Source organism: Podarcis liolepis, assembly GCF_965112155.1.
Source record: "Podarcis liolepis genome assembly, chromosome: Z".
Classification (NCBI taxonomy): Eukaryota; Metazoa; Chordata; class Lepidosauria; order Squamata; family Lacertidae; genus Podarcis; species Podarcis liolepis.
Window position 1 is genome coordinate 7,255,646 of NC_139570.1, and position 21,404 is coordinate 7,277,049.

The 21,404-nt window shown below is 46.1% G+C and overlaps 1 long non-coding RNA gene and 1 pseudogene across 2 annotated transcripts in view; one reads left to right on the plus strand and one right to left on the minus strand.

Annotated features, from left to right (window-relative positions):
- Positions 1–3,774: 3,774 nt before the first annotated feature.
- The window catches only part of LOC310698919, a 67,547-nt gene continuing 49,917 nt past the window's right edge, over positions 3,775–21,404 (minus strand). The window contains exon 3 of the long non-coding RNA XR_014521820.1: positions 3,775–5,196. This is a non-coding gene — a long non-coding RNA (uncharacterized lncRNA). The remainder of the gene's footprint in view (positions 5,197–21,404) is intronic.
- On the plus strand, positions 8,896–10,044 carry LOC310697893 (high mobility group protein B2-like; annotated as a pseudogene). The gene is made up of 2 exons: positions 8,896–9,022; positions 9,106–10,044. The product of its transcript is annotated as a high mobility group protein B2-like (transcript).

Genomic DNA, 21,404 nt, shown 5'->3' on the forward strand with positions numbered 1-21,404 from the left:
AATCCCAAATCAGACAGACATGGGCTCTCATACATGCGCATGGACAGCTTCAGTGTGTGTGTAAGAGTGGCAAAACCTTCTGTTTCCACCTCCGCTAGTGGTTGTTGCTATAGGACCATCCAAAAGCTGAATGATTATCTGCCAATGATGCATTTCTGGTCAGTGGCAGAGGCTGGAGATAGATATGAGATATATAATTTTTTTAAATGACATAGACACCATCAGTTTGATGTAACAGTCGTTGTGTGATGATAAGAGGAAGGCAAAAATAGAAAAAGAAAGAAAGTAGCTAGGAGTTGAGGCAACAATAACTGGCTTCTCCACTCGTAGCAGGTGATAAGAAAGATTTCTGTCTAAAATCCACTGCCAGTCAGTGCAGACAGCACTGGGCTAGATGGACAAAGCAGCTTTCTGTGTGTTTTGTGTGGTGGATGGGCAATATATCGGTCCCTTCTTTGTCTTATTCATACTTGGAAAGAGCTAGGCCATTGCTTCGCAAAACTTGAGGAAGCCTCCAAGGACAAAGTTGGAGAACCCCTCATCTGTGGCGCTCATCTTAAGTTGGGATATTTATACCTATGTACAAATGCTTCATAAATTTTGCCAACTATATGGTTCAACTCAGCCTCGCCTGGCTGGGTGATTTATCTCTGGTCACTTAATCCTCCTTCTCCTCATTCCCCTGTACCTGTAAAAACCATTGGTGTGACAGCATTTGACGCAACTTACAAAGCACAAGGGAGTAAAATGTCACCGTCCTTTGTGCTTCTGTGCATCCAAGATAAGGTGAGCAGAACTATACATCGATTAACGTGCTGCTCTTTTCCAGAACAGCTGTTTCCACACCACGCTTAAGGAAACACAAGTGGGAAAAAACTGTGTTTATGAGAGGTGTGAAGTTTGAAAAGATCAGAGATAATATGTCAGGAATAAGACCTACCATCCCTGAAGCTATTTTGATATTTTGCCTTGAGGGGGAGAGAGAGAGAGAGATGATAGATAGATGATAGATAGATAGATAGATAGATAGATAGATAGATAGATAGATAGATAGATAGATGATAGATAGATAGATGATAGATAGATAGATAGATGATAGCTAGATAGATAGATAGATGATAGATAGATAGATAGATAGATAGATAGATAGATAGATAGATAGATAGATGATAGATAGATAGATAGATAGATAGATAGATGATAGATAGATAGATAAATGATAGATAGATAGATAGATGATAGATACATGATAGATAGATGTAATTACCAGACTGCTGTTTTTAAAATCTTATTTATTTATTTATTTATTTTATTTAGTGTTCTAATTTACTTTTTATTTTATTTTTACAGATTATAGCATGGATGGCAAGATAGAGACATCATCATCTAACATTAACAATAAAAAGTCAATAAATCCTAACTTAAACATATAAAAGAATACAAGACAGTCCATATGTCCAGATGAGTATCTAAACAAGATTGATGATTATAATCAGACATTCAAATGTAGAAAGGACAGAGAGATCTTCCAACAACTGAATAGATTTGCAATATAAATCTCTTTCCTTTCGCATGATCATGTGGGGCACATTTTTGTTGTCTGTTTGTTAGCCCCCAACCACAACAATATAATTTAAGAGTTTGTGAACATCTGCAAATATAAAGATCTTTTCCAAAACAAAGTTACAATGAACAAAAAAATTCTGACCAGGAAGGCAACAACACAGGACATTCCCCCAATCATATCATTCAAAGAGGCACTTGCAGCATTACACCACCAGCTTTGAAGTTCCTTCCAACTCTACAATTCTATGATTTTATGAGTTATCTGAACCACCCAGGTCCTTCCTATACAGCCACTGTGGAGTCCAACATACCTGGAACAATATTTTTTGCTGAATCAATCTCAGTTTTGAATATAAAGAGATGCTACATATAGATGTGAAGACAGGAGTGCCTGGCATGCTCTGGTCCATGGGGTCACGAAGAGTCGGACACGACTAAATGACTAAACAACAACAACAACAACAACAACAACAACAACAACAACAACAACAACAACAACAACATATAGATTCTAATGCAACTTGCTTCTGAATGAAATGTCCTCTCTATTCCAGTAACTCAGAGAAGGACTTACGATGCAGTTTCCCCCATTCTGTGAAACAGAAGTTCCATCAAGATACTGCATGCACCCATGATCTTGTACTTTCTGGAAACAGCTGAATATGTTTTTTGTTCTGACAGGCTTTCCACTTGTTAGGGATTTAATATTTTTTTTAAAAAAGTATTTGTTGTTTTTGTATTTTTAAGTGATTTTCATTATTGTATGAGTAAATCGCTTTAAGATAGTGGTTTAGAAAATGATAAATATATTACTGGTAGTAGTAGTACTAGTAGTAACTACAACTACAACTACAACTACAACTACAACTATTACAACAATTTAATTCATCTCTTAGGTCCTGGACACTCATTGTGTGACCAGGCCACGACAGCCCCAGCCCCCAGGGATCATAGGAAAGGAATTATTCCCTCCAGCAAGGTTTTCATATGACTTACATTTCCAGCCATTTCCCCAAATCATAGGATCTTCGGAATATCTTACTGAACAGTATGGTTCACCTTATAATGTGAGGGTGAGCTCAGGCCCATGGCCAGCATTCAAAGATGCAACAGGATGTGTGGATTTTCCCCTCCTTATAGCACCAACCCAGCCTCAACCACCAAAAGTCACACATGAAGATGATGAACCCTCCAATGGGCTGTCCAATACATGTCCAGCTAGGAGCACAAATTAGGAAAGTCCCATGTATGTATGAATGCAATCTTGTCCCATTGTGTTATTCCCACCCCAATTACAAGAGGTGAACTGGAGGGGAAGCTGTTTTGGTTGCTGTTAGGGTGGAGGGGGTGAGTTGCTGGCAGCTTTGAGAGTACAGCAGCGCCTGCGAAGCTCTGGTCACTTTCACTGCCATGCAAGTGCATGCATTCAAGTGCTCTTCTCAGAGGCTTTCAGGAAACTAAGAATGGTGCTGAGAGGGCCAGAGCTCCACTGTTATTATATCAGCAAAAATGCCGCCACCAAGGATTCCTGCTTTTAAAAGTGCCTTAGCATGTTTTAAAAGAAGATGGGGGGAAGGAGGAAACTCTCTGCCACAATGGTATGTCCTTTCTGCTGCCTTCTGCTGCCTGTAAATTCAGTGCATTCCATCCAAAGAGTGTGGTATTTTCATACATTGTACAGTGGACGCTCGAGTTGCAAACGTGATCTATGCGGGATGCACGTTTGTAACCCATAGCATTCGCAACCCACAGCAGCGTGTCTGCACATGCGCGGGTTGCAATTCAGTGCTTCTGCACATGTGCAAAGCATGATCTAGCCCATTCTGGTACTTCCGGGTTTTGGCGCATCCATAACCTGAAATAACGCAACCTGAAGTGTCTGTAACCTGAAGTATGACTGTACTATCCCCAGGGCATCAGGCCTCCTTCGGGTAGTGATAAAGCGGGATATCAAATCCAACTCTTGTTCTTCTACTCTTCTTCAGTAGGAAAGACTACCATTCTCCATTTTGTATACAATATATAGCTGTCCATTTCACACACACACATACACACACCTTTTTCTCCCTCACTCCCCTTCCTGCTCTGTCTCACCTTTCTGTATAGGCTGTTCCATGGTATATCAGTTTCTCCTTCCATTAGAATCTAATGAAAAATGTGGAGTTCATTCATTTGAATTACAGTTCATTTTCATAATTAGAAGTAATGAAACAAATGAAATTCATTTATTTAGACTAGCATTTAGAGGACAGCAAAATAATTTCATAATACAATAATGTTTTCTTTCAAAAACGTCTGCCATTAGGAGCCCTTGTTGTAACCTGTTAGCACTGAAGCCTATTGGGGGACTGGGGGGGGCGGGTATATTGTTGAACACTTATTGTGCACTGGAATGAAGGATTTGATTAAAAACCACTGACATTGATTGATAGATTTTCCCAAAACCTTAGCTGAAATGAGATTGACTATAAAGAATGGGCTTTTCAAAGCAGCTTGTGGTGTTTGTGTGAAAGCAACATTCCCCCCGTATAAAAATCACCAATTAAATAAATGTGTGAATGATGAACATAAAAAATGGCCCTGTTCAATCAGAACAAAAGCCCATCTAATCTAGCATCCTGTTTCACAGAATCACCATTTAGAAATCTTGTTGGAGGTGAGTCACAAGTTGAGAAGCCATGGGAGAAACTAGTAGTCAGGGTCAATGAACAAACAAAGCAGGATAAAGATGAAAGTTAGAAGCGCCACAGTCAGAGGCTGTATAGGGTGGCACTGTGGCCTAAACCACTGAGCCTCTTGCACTTGCTGATCAGAAGGTCGGCGGTTCAAATCCCCACAACAGAGTGAGCTCCAGTTGCTCTGTCTCAGCTCCTGCCAATCTAGCAGTTCGAAAGCACGCCAGTGCAAGTAGATAAATAGGTACCACTGCGACGGGAAAGTAAACAGTGTTTCCGTGTGCTCTGGCTTCTGTCACGGTGTTTCCGTTGTGCCAGAAGCAGTTTAGTCATGCTGGCCACATGACCCGGAAAGCTGTCTGTGGACAAATGCCGACTCCCTCGGCCTGAAAGTGAGATGAGCGCCATAGTCTCCTTTGACTGGACTTAACCATCCAGGGGTCCTTTACCCTTTACCCTTTTCCTTTTCCTTTTTGCCTCCAAATACCAGTTGCTGGAAACTGCAGGAGGTGAGAGCATTGCATTCATGTCCCGCTTTTAGGCTTCCCAAAGGCCAAAATATCCCAAAGTTGGATTTTCTGTGTCACCTGCAGTAGCCTGCTGACCATTGAGCGGCATCTTTACTCATGAATCAGGTGCAGCTGTGAGACAGGATAGCCATCTGCCCAGACTCTGTATTTAGTACTAGCCCTCCAGCTCTACACTGTACAGCATGTCGCTTTCTCCTTACCCCTGAAGTTATTCAGGTGTCTTGAGTTATTTAGATGAATATGACAACCTTGTTCCTTTGTCTCCGAAGCTAATAAGGAAGGAAGTTTTGATTCTCTGACCCATGGAGGGAGATAAGAGGCACTCTTGATCTTCAAGCAGCTGCAGAATTTGGCTGTAGATTTCTATAAATATTTCAGTGAGGCATTGATCATTCTTGCCCTTTCCTCTTCTTTCCCTCACATACCTGGCCAGAAAAGAAAAGAAAATTACCTGGAGTGATTTAGTATGTGGTTCTCCACATCCGCATACATTCCTCCCGAGAATTTGGGATCCATTTTATTAAATCATTCCTACATTTCATCCTGTATTTTTTTTATTTAAAAAAATAATAATAATGCTTTTCATGATCACACAGAAAGTACAGTAAATTTTAAAATCTAATTCTAACATTTAAAACACAAAAGAAAAAGGTATGCATTGATACAGACACAAAGGAAGGGGCTTGAATGAAGGAATGAGAACAAGAAATCAGAGGTAGCCTTTATCCCAGAAGTTGCCAAAATGTTGCCTGTGAGTTCCCATTGCCCCCCAAATCCCCCAACAGTTATGGAATGACTAAAGTTGGGAAATGGACTTGCAGATAAAGCAAACATATAATGGGGGAGGGCAATTTATAGCAATGATCAAAACAAATTTATCAAAAGATGGTATACGTTTATAGAGTTCTGACAAAGCAGCAGTCAATATATCTCCTTAAATATTTTTTCACATTAGTTTAATATTAAATTCACCTATTCTTCCTCCTTTCTTATTAATACATGTTTCTACAGTATTCATATTTTCTATTTTTTATATATTTATATTAACATGAATACAAACTATTAATAAAAATAAAAGAAAGGATGAAATGAGACTTTCCCCACCTCTACTGGAGATGCTGGAGATTGATCCTGGGACCTTCTGTATGCAGAACAATTGCTCTGCTACTGAGCTACACCCGTTCTCTCTTGCAGCCTGAGGCAGAGCACCATATGGCACAAAATCCCCAGGACAGGTGCATTGTCAAAAGCCACGCAAAACCAGCATGTGTCACTCCCTTCATTTCCTTTTTCAGTCCAGATGGGAACAGTTTTCAAAATCCAAGAACTTCAAAATGATTACCGTCGTAACTCAGGAATGTTTTCAAAGTGCCCCAAGTTTCTAATTCTCTCAACTTTCCGGAGAGGCATTGCCAATCAGTGAAGGCAAAGTGGAACAGGATGGGTCAGTAGACTGAGTCTGTTTAATGCTGCATCTAAATCAACACTTTATTCAAAGAGGACTAAAATAAACTCAATTTTGTATTTAGTTACTGCAGTCATTCACAAATGCCTTTCAGTACACAAGCTCATTCTTCAGTGGCTTGCAAGTAATATCAGCATCCAATCATAAAATCACTATGATCAACATCAAAAATAAGCAAATAAGGATCTTTCCTCAGAACAGCTGGCAGGAGAAAGGCATGTCGGGAGGTGGTGGACCAGCTGGAAAGAAGTGCTAGGTTTTTTCTGTATTTCCCACTCCTCTTTTAGAGGAGGGACCATAAACCAGCACATTTTCTTCTTCTCCAAAATGATATTTCTTGATTCTATGGTTTCAGTGGTGATTTCTGAATTTACCTGGCCAAAACTGGAACCATTTGGACATTTTGCTGGAGTCTGTGCTTCAGGGAGCTTCTGCAGCGATGAAAAAGGGTTCTCACATTTCCCTTTCTCATCATGAAGACAGCAAATCACATCGATCAATTGCATTGATTTCCAGCTCCTCTCATCAGTGGAAAGGTAATGTCACATGGCTCAATTATTGGGCTAAATTTAGAAGGCTTTGTATTATATGCGGCTTATGAGCCTCCTAATCATACTACAGATATAAAAGCCAAGACAGAGCAGGTCACCCATTAGCCTGCCAATGAAGAATCCAGTATAGGCATAGCCAGAAATTCTGGTAATTAGTACCATTTTCTGTTGCATTTGAAACTGGTTTGCACTGTCAAGATGGATGTTAACAGGTATAACTAGCATCACAGATGGATTTTCAGGAGTGAGGTGGGAGGGGAAAGTCTGTACATCTTAGCCATTTGAGGTTATCCGAGCCTTCCTCTCACTATATTTATTCTCAAAAGCTTTAGATGATATGTCTTCTTCCTGCTTTCAAACAGTGCTCAGAAAAGAAATGCTATTTGGAGTCCTCTCTCATATTGAATCCTGTATGTTCCTGGGGGCTTTCAAGGGGAAACCAGGTTAAAACACAGAAGGCTGCAATGAATTTCAGACCAGATTTCTTCTTCAATATGCTATTAGGCCTTTAAGCAGCCTCCAGAGACTGGGTGAATCAACTTAATGAAGCAAATCCAGAAATTGGGAACAAGCATTTGTGCAAACCCAGGGAAAAAAATTACACACCAACCCCACATATATGGAGTTCCATGAAGGTACATCTCCAGACACTTGAGGAATAAATGAACAGTTCTTCCAAAGTAGAAATTGCAGACCCAGAAAGATTAGGATGTAAGAACTTAAGAAGAGCCTGTTGGATCAGGCTGGTGGCTTTATATAGTCCAGCATCTTGTTCTTATAGTGGCTGAACAGATAGTTGCCTGTGGGAAACCTGCAAGCAGAACCCAAGTACAAGAGCACTCCCCCTCCCCATGGTTTCCAGCATCTGGTATTCAAAAGCACTACTGCCTTCAACTGTGGAAGAAGAAGATAACCATCATAACTAGTAGCCACTGGTATCCATATCTTCCGTGAATTTGTCTAATCCTCTTTTAAAGCCCTCCAAGTTGGGGGTGAACTATGAAGTAGCCAAGTTTGCTTATGATACCAAATTGTTCAAGGCATTTAAAACAAAAAGTGATTGCAAGGAACTCCAAAGGGAACTCTTAAATTGGTAAATGGGCAAAAAAATGGTACATTCAATTCAAAGTATGTAAGTGTAAAGTGATGCACACTGGGACAAAAACACCCTCAATTCCCATATATACTAATGGGACTGAACTGGTGGTGACTGGTGGTTCCACTGGTGCTGGAACAACCCCCCTCAGCGGGTTGTGGACTCTACTTGGAGGTTTTTAAGCAGAAGTTGGATGGCCATCTGCCATGTATGATTTAGTTGAAATTTCTGCATTGCAGGGGGTTGGACTAGATGATTTTTGAGATCCCTTCCAACTCTAAGATTCTATAACCTGGAATGTGACCTTGGGGTCATAATGTCTGATGTATCATATGTTATTTTATATTTTGTTGGAGGCCATTATTATTATTATTATTATTATTATTCATTGAAGATGTTGAACCAGTGTGGGGCAGCTATGGAAAACTGTAAATTTTATGTTGGAGATCATTAGGAAAGGGGTTGAAAAGAAATTCCTCGCTTCCCTCAATCCCTTAAAAAAGGTGGTCTGGAGGCAGTAGGTCTGAGGGCACTGTACATGCATATCATGGACTAGTTAGATGCAGAGGAATGTTGGGAGGAACCAGCTGGGGAACCTTGAAGGAAAGAAGTCTCAGAGCCCGAGGGTTGGTGATGGGACAATGATGAGTGGTCAGAGGGAGTAGAGAGAAAAGACTAAGAGGAGGAGGAGGTGCTGAAGAGGTAAGAGGATTTGGTGAGCTGGCAGTCTGGAGCAGAGAAAAAGACCAGAATCAGAGGCAGAAGCTGAAGGAGGAGCATGGGACAAAGGAGGCCAAGAAGCAGAAATGAATCAGACTGGTGCAGAGTCGCAGGTGTCTCCCCCTCTTGCCGCAACAAGCTTCCCTCCCAGAACCAGAAGAGACATGAAAAGGGCAGATGAAAGGATGGCTTCACCCAGGTGAAGTCTCCAACTGCTTGGAAAAAGCTCTGGAGAGGAGGGGACTTAGACAGCTGTGGGGAGGCAGAGAACATCAGTCTCAGTAACTGCTTCATGGGGGTCAGACCTACTGGGGATGAGCTGCTGTGCTCATTAGGCCTGCAACTCCAGCAAGTTTGTGCAGATCGTGTCTTTGCTAATGAAGAATTAACTGCAACCCATTTGACTGCAGTGAAGGAAGGTGATCCTTGTGCTTTACTTGACCCCCCTCTCAACATCGCCAATGGCCGCTGCTTCTCTTCCTCAGCTCCACCAGGTGAGGAGCTAAGTACCACAAAGTCTTTTCCCACCGATCAGGGACTGTTGCCACAGCCATTGGCAAAGGCGACCCGAACAAGCCTCTGGGCAAGATATTCTCGTACGCTTATTTCATGCAAACGTGCTGCAAGGAGCATAAGAAGAAGCACCTGGACACTTCGGTCAACTTTTCCAACTTCTCCAAGAAATGTTCCGAGAAATGGAGGACAATGTCAGCAAAAGAAAAAGGCAAGTTTGAAGACATGGCAAAGGGTGACAAAGTTCATTATGATAGGGAGATGAAAAGTTATATTCCTCCTAAAGGGGAGAAGAAGAAGAAGAAGAAGAAGAAGAAGAAGAAGAAGAAGAAGAAGAAGAAGGACCCCAATGCCCCCCAAAGACCACCATCTGCTTTCTTCCTGTTTTGTTCTGAGCATCACCCAAAGATAAAAAGTGACCACCCAGGTTTGTCTATTGGTGATACAGCAAAGAAACTAGGTGAAATGTGGTCTGAGCAAATAACAAAAGACAAACAGCACTTTGAGCAGAAGGCAGCAAAACTAAAGGAGAAGTATGATATGAGAAGGATGTTGCAGCATATTGTGCCAAGGGGAAGGGTGATGCAGGAAAGAAAGGTCCAGGTAACCCAGCAGGCTCCAAGAAGAAAGTAGAACCTGAAGAAGATGATGAGGAAGAAGAAGAGGAAGAGGAAGAGGAAGAGTGGAGTTATAAAGCTGCTGTAAAGATTTTGTGCTCAAAAGTCAATGATTTTGCTAAGAATGTGAAGTCGAGTGCAGCTCATTGTTAGCTTCAGTATAAAAACAGTACAGAATTGTGTATAGGTAATGTGATTGTAGGGAGACCTGTATTCTACTTTAAGTAGTAGCTGAATGTCACTACTGTTAGATTTTTAAAAGCTGATATTGTCAAATGGTCATTCATATTTAATGGTTCTTTGGATTCAATGACAGCTTGATTTTGAGCAGAGTTTAAAAAATGGTAGTAAAATTGGTAGTCAACCTTGTCTTGCTTACTATTGCATTGCATTACTTTTTTAAACAATTGTGAAAAAGAAAAAAAGAATTAACTGCAACTTGCACAGTGTGATTTACGTCCAGCTTGTTCCTGATAATGAACTCGATGTAGACATTGTTGAGGGCTGCCAAAAGACCTCATGGTCTACAGGATGTATAACTTGCTGTTGAAATGGAATACTCAGGATGAAACTGTGAAATCTGCTATGATTAAATGGGCACAAGATGTTGGACATAACATTATGATGGCTAACTGGGAACAGTTATGGACCACAGGTATGAAATTCACGGCATGCAATGCCTTAAGAGAGAATATTATGAAAATGATATACAGGTGGTACATGACCCCAGTCAAGCTTGCAAAAATTTATCACTTGTCCGACAATAAATGTTGGAAATGTAAAGAAACTGAAGGTACATTCTTTCACCTTTGGTGGACGTGCCCAAGGATTAAGGCTTTCTGGGAGATGATTTATAATGAAATGAAAAAGGTATTTAAATATACCTTCCTGAAGAAACCAGAGGCCTTTCTCCTGGGCATAGTCGGCCAATTGGTGTTAAAGAAGGATAGAACTTTTTTTATGTATGCCACAACAGCAGCAAGAATACTTATTGCAAAGTACTGGAAGACACAAGATTTACCCACTCAGGAAGAATGGCAGATGAAGGTGATGGACTATATGGAATTGGCGGAAATGACTGGCAGAATCCGAGACCAGGGAGAAGAGTCGGTGGAAGAAGATTGGAAAAAGTTTAAAGACTATTTACAGAAATATTGTAAAATTAATGAATGTTAGAATGATGTTGGATAGAAATTAAGTGGTTTTTAGCTGTAATACTATAAGGGAATATGAAAAATGGATTACTAATAGGTGAAAATTTAATGTCACAATATTTTAAGATTAAAGATTAGGATAAATAAAGAGGGGAAGGATTTGCTGAACTAACAAACTGAACTGGAATACAAAAAAGGGAGGCGTGAGGAGGTCCGGGAAACAAGCTAATGAAAAATAAGTAATGGAAAGATTGAGTTGTTTTAAACTTTTTTTGTTTCGTATTTTTCTTTTTTCATTTTGTAATATCTTGAAAATTTTAATAAATATCTTTTTTTAAAAAAGACCTCACGGGCTATGTGTGCCTGGGGTCACGTGTTTGACCACCATGGCTTAGGAATATGGGCAATTGCTCCCCACTCTCAACTATATATAGCGATATGGTGTTCAGGTTCAGAGTTGTCAGCAATGTGGAGAAATATTTTGGAAAGGGGAGGATGAGGGAGGACGAGGACAATATCGTCTTCCAGAGGATATCCCTGTTCATCTAACTGCAAATATATAACACTCGCTTCCCTTGCCTGAAATAAGTACAACCATCTGGCTATTTCTGAAATTGAAGTTAACTACTGGTGACCCTCAAATCTTGAAGAAGAAAAATGATTCATAAAAAGTGGAAACTTGGAAGCATGCACAGCAAGAATCAATCCACACAAGTGTTTATATTTATTTGAATGCACCATCTTTTCTTCACTCTCTGTCTTCTGACTGAATCCCTGCAGCCAAGCTGTGACAGCTCAAGTCTTTCCCTGCCAGCCACCATTCAAAGGGGTGTCAGAAATCTAACTAGTCGAAATAGCTTTCCCTATAGAACAGCTGTTGCATGAGCTAAGGCACAACATTGTGCCAAATGCAGATTCTCCTGCTGCTTCACTGGCCGAAAAAATCCACGCAGCAAATATCTTAATGTTATGTAGGTCACACACGCTTTTTTTTAAAAGGGATTTGCTCTCCTTTTGAAAAATAAAGGGACTGCTCCAATAAGAATCAAGGGTAATAAGGTATTTATTAGGCGTTCCTTGAGCTTCCAGATGTAAATAAAATAATAGAGCTATTTGGGGGTATAATTGGACCAGACATTTCATAATTGTACTGGAAAGAAAAACAGAAAATTTTATGAAACATATTGAATGCAGAATTTATTGAGTATGGCTTCCATCTGCCAGCAATGCACAAAACATTGTGGAATGATAGTTTCATCTGAATACTGTACATCCACAACTGAGATTGCCTCTGTATATTTTTCCCTCTTTGTGATGGCTCTGCACTCCGCCGTTTTGTTGTTATTGTTGATATAATTCTCTTTCTTTTCTTCTTTTTACATCTAATTAATTTGTAACTGATGATCAATAAAACTAAAAAATAATAATAAAAGAAAAGACTCAAGGTCATGGGGATGGTTCTAACTTATGGTAGTTGTAGTCCAACAACCCCTAGAAATCACTGGGCTGGGGGAAGCTGCCTTAAAGAATGACTCTAAGGAGTCTACTCATTGAAATATCCACAGAGCATACAGAAGCGAAGAGAAATGGGGTGGGATGAAAAAAAGCATTTATCCAGTTGTCTTTTTCCATCTCCACTCATGAATTTCTTAAAATGTTCTGGGTCTCTGAGCAACATTAGTCAATCCTACACTTCCCCTAGAAATGAAATGAAACCTAAAAACTATACAGTTGGTTGCCAAAGCTTCCAGTAACTGTTATGGAGTTTACTTGTTTTTATAGTAAGATATGTTTATTTTATTGTTTCTAAATGTGTTGCTAGTTGCTTGGAAGCCTTTGGGGCAAGTAACATGTTTAATAAATTATTTATTAGTTATTATCATCATCATTTGCCTTCCAGGTGATAAACAATAAAAACAGAAGGGGAAAAACAGTTAAAAACACAGCCAATAAATAAACAAAAACAATTCATAATAGACACTCACAGCAAAGACCCATTTATTCAGCTCAGAAAACCCGTCGGAACAAAAATTTCTTCAACTGTTTCCAGTTGTGGGTCCCTGGCATGCCTCAACATAAATGCTGTTCCACAGAGCAGGGGCAGCCACACTAAAAGCCCTGCTCTGAGCTACTGCAGAGTGAGCTTCTAAGACCTTGGGGACTTGCAGGAGACACCTTCCCACCATGACCTACTAGGTAGTCAAGGGATAAACCAGGGATAACTTCACAAGCAAGTGGTAGTTTGTGCCATATGAAACTTAACTGCTGTGTTTTGAACTAGCTGCAGTCTCCAAGCCAACCCCAAGTATAGCTCCACTTAGAGCACATTGCAGTAATCTGTAAGGCTACCAAGGGATGGGCAATAGCAAACTAGCTATATATAAATGTTGCTATATATAGAAAAAAGATACGATATTCAGATCTTTTCCTATGTTCATTTTTGGTGGGCTTGGAGACTGAGTTCCATTGCAGCCGTCCCCAACTTTGTGCTCCCCTGATGCTCCCCATCATCCCCATGTATTGTCCATGTTGGGGAGGGCTTCTGGGAGTACAAAACTTCTATAGGGTACTGGACTGAAAAAGGTTGTTCTGTAGCAGACCAGAGATACACCATAACAAGCAGAGAGACTCAGAGAGAAATGCCATTTCATGACCCCGCACAGCTTTCAATTATTGGAGAGTGACAAGCTAATCAAAGCTCCAAGGAGAAGGCCTCAGAGCTATAAGGCTGGCCACTAGGAGATAACATCTGAATCGTTTTGAATGTCAGTTGTCTTTCTTAGGATGCAGTCTAGCAATTACACTTGAAAACAGGGAATTATATCCTGTTTCCAGCATCTGCTTCAATCTCCCACCTATCAGCTGGCCTCTCAGGCCATATCTGGCCCAAGCAGAGAGGAAGAGAGCAGCTGAAAGTAAACTCATATGGATTGTATTATTTCCAAAAAGCAACAAGCCAGACAGGTGCAGAACTTGAAGCACCTCCAGAAGTTGCTTGACTACAGTTACTAACTTACCTGACCACTGACCATGAACACTGGGACTGATAGATATTGTAGTCTAACACTTGGAGGACCAGTCACCCCCCACACCTCTAGGTTAAGGTAAATAATGAAACATGCAGCTACCAGCAATTTACCCCCACTATATTACCCAATAAGAAGTTTGCAGAATGCATGAAAGGATTTATTATTTGATTTGGACTATTTGTTCTACCGACAAGGACCAAGTGCTGTTGTGGCAGGCACCACGGGAGTTTCTGAGGGGTCCCAAGATGAGCAATGCAGTAAGAATGACTCTGAAAGGAGTATGCAGAAATTGATGCCCCCATTGAAGCTGTGATTCCAATGCAGAATCTTTGGTCAGATGAAGAAACTAAATTTCTCTCACCCACTGCATTGATAATGGATAGCTCAGTTAGAGCATGGTGCTGATTACTCCAAGGCTAAAGGTTTCATCCCCGTACGGGACAGCTGCATATTCCTGCATTGCAGGGGGTTGGAACAGATGACCCTCAGGGTACCTTCAAAACACTACAATTCTATTCTTATAAGACTATCCCTGCAGTTGATGCTGTGTCCCACAGAGTATTCTCTTCTTAATTAATATGCAGTGCTGCTTGAATCAGTGACAAAGCTCTCTCTTGCTTTCCCCCCACCCCCTCTGAAATTAAGAACACAAGAAGAGCCTGCTGGATCAGGCCAATGGCCCATCTAGTCCAGCATCGTGTTCTCACAGTGATCAACCAAATGCCTATGGGAAATCAGCAACTGGATCCTAAGGACAAGTGCACTCACACCTCCTGTAGTTTCAAACAACTGGCATTCAGAAGCAAATTTCTTTCAACTGTGAAGGCCAGGGAGACAGCGTTTTGACGGGCAAAAACCAAGATAAAAAACACTTTAATTTAAAAGTATGCTCTATGACGTTTTAGAACGACATATCTAATATCATTCTAAGATCGTTAAACTGGTCAGTGTAGATCCAGCATAGATAGAGATGTCTGGAGGCCCATAGCATACCCACTAAACTGTCTCAATCTGACCAGGACACCCCAGAATTACACGTCATCCCAGCTTCTTATTGGATCCCAGGATGTCTTGTTTTGGCTTCTGCAAGAGCACAGCCCCATAAGATGCCCTTTTTTGGGGCGGTGCTCTCATGTGACCCCTCTCGCGAGAACATGACCCCCCAAAACATGCATTTGGGGGCCACTCTCATGCGGGTCACACGACTTATGCAGGAGCACGGATGCAAAAGATGCTCATCTCAGTTTTCCTCTGTGCCATGTTGGAGGGCATGTGTGCTGGTCCCGGGGGTAAGGTACCGTGAGTGTAGCAGAGTCCACACGAAGAGGGGCGAGGTCCGATGCAGAGAGCCGGGCGGGGAACAGGAACGCTGGAACAGAAGGCGGAGCAGGTAACAGGAACGCCGGATGGTCGGGAACAGGAGGCCGAGCATGGAACAGGAGTACTGGATAGTCAGGAACAGGAAGCCGAGCAGGGATCAAGAACACAGGAAGGTCCGTAGCCAACAACGACGTTGCTCCTGCAACCTGGGGCCGGCCTGACTGGGCTTTTATCCTCTTCTAAGGTCAGGGGCGGTCCCGACCCCCAGGAGCCCCGCCTCCTCTGGCCTTAAGGCAAGCACTCCTCCTGGGGGCAACCAGTTCCCTTCGCCTCTCTGCCCTAAGCCTCTGCAGATCAGGAGAGGCCGAAGGGGGGAGGCTCACCTGTGGCCACTGAGTCATCCAGCACCTCTGGGGCCAGAATGGTTTCACCTGGTGCCTGCTCTTGAGTTTCCTCAGCATCTAGGCCTTGCCCCAGTTCAGCCGGCCCTGGAGGCGGGGACTCCTGTGCCGGCTGGGATTCCTCCGGATCGCTCTCAGACTCGGAATCCCAGGCCATCACACCATCCCCCCTCCCAGGCCCCCCCTCACTTGAGGGTCCGGACCCGGCTTGCTGGGGTACGCCGCATGAAACTCTCGGATGCAGGCAGGCGCGTGGACGTTGGCCGCTGGTTCCCAGGAACGGTCCTCTGGCCCATACCCCTTCCAGTCAATGAGATACTGCAGCCTTCCCCTGCGGTATCGGGAGTCCAGAATGCGTTCCACCTCGTACTCAGGCTCTCCCTGCACCAAAACTGGCTGCGGTCGGGGACGGTTCGGGTGGAACTCGTCGGGTGGGGCCACCGGACTCAGAAGGGACCTGTGGAAGACCGGGTGAACCTTCAGATGTGCTGGCAACCGGAGACGGAAAGCTACAGGCGAGACCTGGTTCACGATAGGGAACGGGCCGGTGAACCGGGCGTCCAGCTTCCGCGAAGGTCGAGAAGGGTGGAGGTGGCGAGTGGAAAGCCACACCAGGTCACCAACGTGAAGTTCCGGCCCCACCTGGCGGTGGCGGTCGGCCTGGACCTTGTACGCCTCCTTGGCCTGGCGCAGCTGCTCCATCAACAGCTGTTGCTGGGACTGGAGCTCCTGAAGCCACTCTGTCACCGCAGGGACCGCAGATGCCGGCAGCACATCCGGAAACAACCGTGGATGAAAACCATAACTGGCTTGGAACGGGGTCTGCTGGGTGGACGCATTCACCGCGTTGTTATAAGCGAACTCCGCCAATGCTAGGTGGTCGACCCAGTCGTCCTGCTGGTAGCTGCAGTAACACCGGAGGTACTGTTCCAGCACCGCGTTCGCCCGTTCCGTCTGGCCATCCGTCTGTGGGTGGTAAGCAGATGAGAGACAGACCTCTGTCCCGAGGGCCTGGTGCAAAGCACGCCAAAACCGGGACGTGAACTGAACGCCACGGTCGGACACTACACGCTCAGGTAGGCCATGCAGGCGGAAGACATGCTGAAGGTACAGCTGCGCGGTTTCCTTAGCTGAGGGTACGGATGGACAGGGGGCACAGTGCACCATCTTCGTGAAGTGGTCGGAGAAAACTAGAAGGCAGGTGCAGCCACGAGACGGGGGTAACTCCACTACAAAGTCCAAAGAAACTGTGTGCCAAGGACGTGGTGGAACCGGCAACGGCTGAAGAAGGCCGGGGGGTCGCCCGGTAGGCCCCTTGGCCCGCCTGCAGACGTCACAACCAGCGACGTAGCGAGCCACGTCGGCCTTCAAACGGGGCCACCAAAACTCACGGCTTACCAGATGGGTGGTCCGATACCGCCCAAAGTGCCCCGCCGCTGGCGCATCGTGGGTCATCCGGAGAATCTCAGCCCGCAGCGGCCCTGATGGGATGTACAGGCGCCCGTGGTGCAGCAGAAGACCCTGATGCGAGACCAGCCCTGGATACTGAGGGCATGATCCTTCGGCCAGTTCCCGGAGTCGTTCCTGGGCCCAAGCGTCGACCCGCTGCTGTTCCCGCACCCGAGCCTGCAGTGGCTCAACCTCCTGGGTGGCCAGGAATGCAGCTGGTGGTAGGATCGTGGTGGGTGCTGCTTGCTGAACCGTGTCTACGTTGTCTTCGGGTTTCCGGGACAGGGCATCCGCCTTCTGGTTTTGGGAGCTAGGGATGTAGCGGATCCGGAACTGGAACCGGGAAAAGAACAACGCCCACCGGATCTGCCTTTGGTTCAGCTTGCGGGTGGTCTGGAGGTATTCCAGGTTCCGGTGGTCGGTTCTCACCTCCACCGGGTGTCGTGCTCCTTCAAGATGATGGCGCCAAACCTCAAAGGCCACCTTGATGGCCAGTAGTTCCCGCTCCCACACGGTATAGTTACGCTCCGCTGGGAGGAGCTGGCGGGAATAGAAGGCGCAGGGTAAAAGTGGCGCTTCCGGTCCGTGCTGCTGAGACAAGACGGCACCGAGAGCCGTACTGGAGGCGTCAGTCTCTACCACAAAGGGTCGAGAAGGATCCGGATGTTGAAAGATTGGCGCTCTCTGGAAACAGGCCTTCAACCCTTGAAACGCCTCCTCCGCCTCCTTGTCCCAGGAAAACGGTGTCTTGGGGCGCAGTAGTTGGGTCAACGGGGTGGTGCGGTGAGCATAGTCCGCAATGAAAGTCCGGTAATAGTTGGCGAACCCCAGGAAACGCTGTAGGTCCTTGCGGTTCCGAGGTGCCGCCCATTCTCGAACCGCTGCCACCTTCCCAGGATCCATCTGCACCCCACCTGGTGAGAGTCGGTGACCCAGGAAGTCCACTGACCGCTGATGAAACTCGCACTTGCTGAGCTTTGCATACAGACGATGCTCGCGCAAGCGCTGCAGCACGGTCCGGACATGGCCTTCGTGGCACGCCGGGTCACGGGAGTAAACCAGAATGTCATCCAAGTACACCACCACGTACTTGTCTAGTAAGTCCTGGAACACGTGGTTGATGTACCGTTGGAACACAGCAGGCGCGTTGCACAAACCAAAGGGCATAACCAGGTATTCGAACTGTCCGTACCGGGTCCCAAATGCGGTCTTCCACTCATCCCCGGCGCGGATCCGAATCAAATTGTAGGCACCCCGGAGATCTAGCTTGGTGAACACCTGCGCCCCTTGCACCCGCTCCAGTAACTCCGAAATAAGGGGCAAGGGGTACCGGTCCGGGATGGTAATTTTGTTCAGGGCCCGGTAATCATGGCAAAGGCGGAGCTCCCCACATTTCTTTTTAACAAAGAGCACTGGTGCAGCAGTGGGCGAGGTAGAAGGCCTAATGAACCCACGCTCCAGGTTCTTGCGCAAGAAGTCCTGTAAAGCCTCGCGCTCTGGCTCTGTTAACGAGTATAAGCGACTCACCGGTAGAGGCGCTCCGGGCTGGAGGTCTATGCCACAGTCAAAGGACCGATGCGGCGGCAGCTGGTCTGCCCCCCGTTCCTCAAACACGTCGTGATATTCCCGGTATTCAGCGGGGAGCGTTGCAGCAACCTCCTCAGTGGGCGCAGCTGCTAGCATCTCAGTCTCAGCAGGAGAACTGGGGTCTGGGAAGTGTACAGTCCGTTTGACCCAGTCGATCCGCACATTGTGAGCCTCCAGCCAGTCCATCCCAAGCACCAGGGGGAACCGGGGCATGGAGGCAATATCCAGAGTTCGCATCTCACGGTGCTGCTGGAGGCACAGGACCAGGGGCCGGGTCTCCTGAGTGACGGCACCCGAACACAGGGGCCGTCCGTCGATTGCCTCCACCTGCACCGGTTCTGGCTTGTTCCGAAGTGGCACCCGATGCTGGGCAGCAAAAGCAGCGTCCATATAAGAGCGGGTTGCGCCCGAATCCACCAGCGCATGGGTAAGAATCCATGGCCCTCCTGGAGGGTATAGATGTACCGGAACCATAAGGTGTTGTAATTCAATTGGTGCGGCCCCATTCTGTGCTGTTTGGGACCCCAGGTAGCCAGGGCCATCAGCTACTGGGGTTTGGTGGTTTCCCTGCGGCTGGCGTTTCTCAGGACAGGACCTTGCATAGTGTCCGCTTCCGCCACAATAGAGACATAGATTCCCCTCCCGACGCCGCGACTTCTCTGCGGGGGAGAGGCGTGGCCGCACTGCCCCAAGCTGCATAGGTACCTCCAATGACTTAGCTGGGCCCGTGGGGCTGCTGGTAGACACTGGGGCCAAGAACTGGAGGTGCCGGCGGTCCCGAGCCTGACGCCGGTCCTCTAGCCGATCGTCAATCTGTAGACTCCATTGAATAAGAGTGTCTAGCGTGGTGGGGCGTTCCATTGTGGCCAGCTGGTCCAGTATCTCATCTGAAAGCCCCTCGAGATACTGGTCCCGGAGAGCCGAGTCGTTCCAGGTCAAGTCCTGTGCCAGCAGCCGGAATTCTGTGGTGTATGCGGCCACCGTGGTCTTGCCCTGCCTCAACCGCCGAATCGCCCGGTTGGCTTGACTCTCCTTCTGGGGGTTGCCGAACGCGGCCTCCAACAGATTGCAAAACCCCCCGTAGTCTGTCAGCAAGGGGGAGTCTTGCCTGAGCAGCGGCAACGCCCACTTGGCCGCCTGGTCCTTTAACAAACTAATCAAAAAATGCACCTTGGTGCGGTCGTCAGGGAAATTCCGGGCGCGCCCCTGAATATACAGCTTGGCCTGGGCAAGGAACATGGGAAAGCTGGCCGGGGCCCCATCAAATTTCTCAGGCAAAGCCACTGGGTACTTGCCAGAAGCTGGGGCGTCGGCCCCAGGAGCCGGTAGGGCGTCCAAACGCTGCTGCAGTGCCGTAACCGCGTTACTGAGCTGCTGCACGGTGTGCCTCAAAGCCTGGTTCTCCTGGGCTATTGCCAACGGTGTAGCCGCTTGGTCGGCCATGGCCTCTGACTCTTCCCGAACGCACCCCTACGAAGGGGGAGTGCGGGTGTGGCGGGAGCAAACTGTGCTGGTCCCGGGGGTAAGGTACCGTGAGTGTAGCAGAGTCCACACGAAGAGGGGCGAGGTCCGATGCAGAGAGCCGGGCGGGGAACAGGAACGCTGGAACAGAAGGCGGAGCAGGTAACAGGAACGCCGGATGGTCGGGAACAGGAGGCCGAGCATGGAACAGGAGTACTGGATAATCAGGAACAGGAAGCCGAGCAGGGATCAAGAACACAGGAAGGTCCGTAGCCAACAACGACGTTGCTCCCGCAACCTGGGGCCGGCCTGACTGGGCTTTTATCCTCTTCTAAGGTCAGGGGCGGTCCCGACCCCCAGGAGCCCCGCCTCCTCTGGCCTTAAGGCGAGCACTCCTCCTGGGGGCAACCAGTTCCCTTCGCCTCTCTGCCCTAAGCCTCTGCAGATCAGGAGAGGCCGAAGGGTTACTGGGCCCTGGAGGAGGCTCACCTGTGGCCACTGAGTCATCCAGCACCTCTGGGGCCAGAATGGTTTCACCTGGTGCCTGCTCTTGAGTTTCCTCAGCATCTAGGCCTTGCCCCAGTTCAGCCGGCCCTGGAGGCGGGGACTCCTGTGCCGGCTGGGATTCCTCCGGATCGCTCTCAGACTCGGAATCCCAGGCCATCACAGCATGCCACATTTGTCCCTCAGGCCTGACCTTCCTCACTGCTGCTGTTTTGCCTTGGGAAACATCTGACCCATACTGTGCTACTTGGGGAATTGTCCTATGAGTTGACCCACATCTGTTTGTTTCTTACATCAGCAGCTAACACCATATGACTGATAAATTCATATATACATAAAATAAAATTTCACTCTCCAGGCCGACAGCAAGACCAAATGTTTCAAAGCTGTCATACAAATGTAAATGTGGTCTTCTAATCCATAATATATCAAGGGAGATAGGAAGTAGGGGGGGAAATCAGGGTCAGATTCTCACTATGATAAAAAACCAATAAAAACATATCCTTTGGGCTTAGATGGACTGTGTGAGCCAGTTATACTGAAGACTGAATCTCACATCCATGGGTCAACACTCCCTTTGAGGTTGTTGGCAACCTGGTGTGTCAAACACCACACAACTGCAGTCTTCATATTTTATTTAAGCAACTTCAACATATTGATCCAGTAAGAAAAACAATAGTTCCTGGGTTTTTTTACAGTAGAAAGAACGAAAGAAAACACAAAAGTTCATAGCCTTTCACACCAGGGAAAAAGAAGCAAACTATGC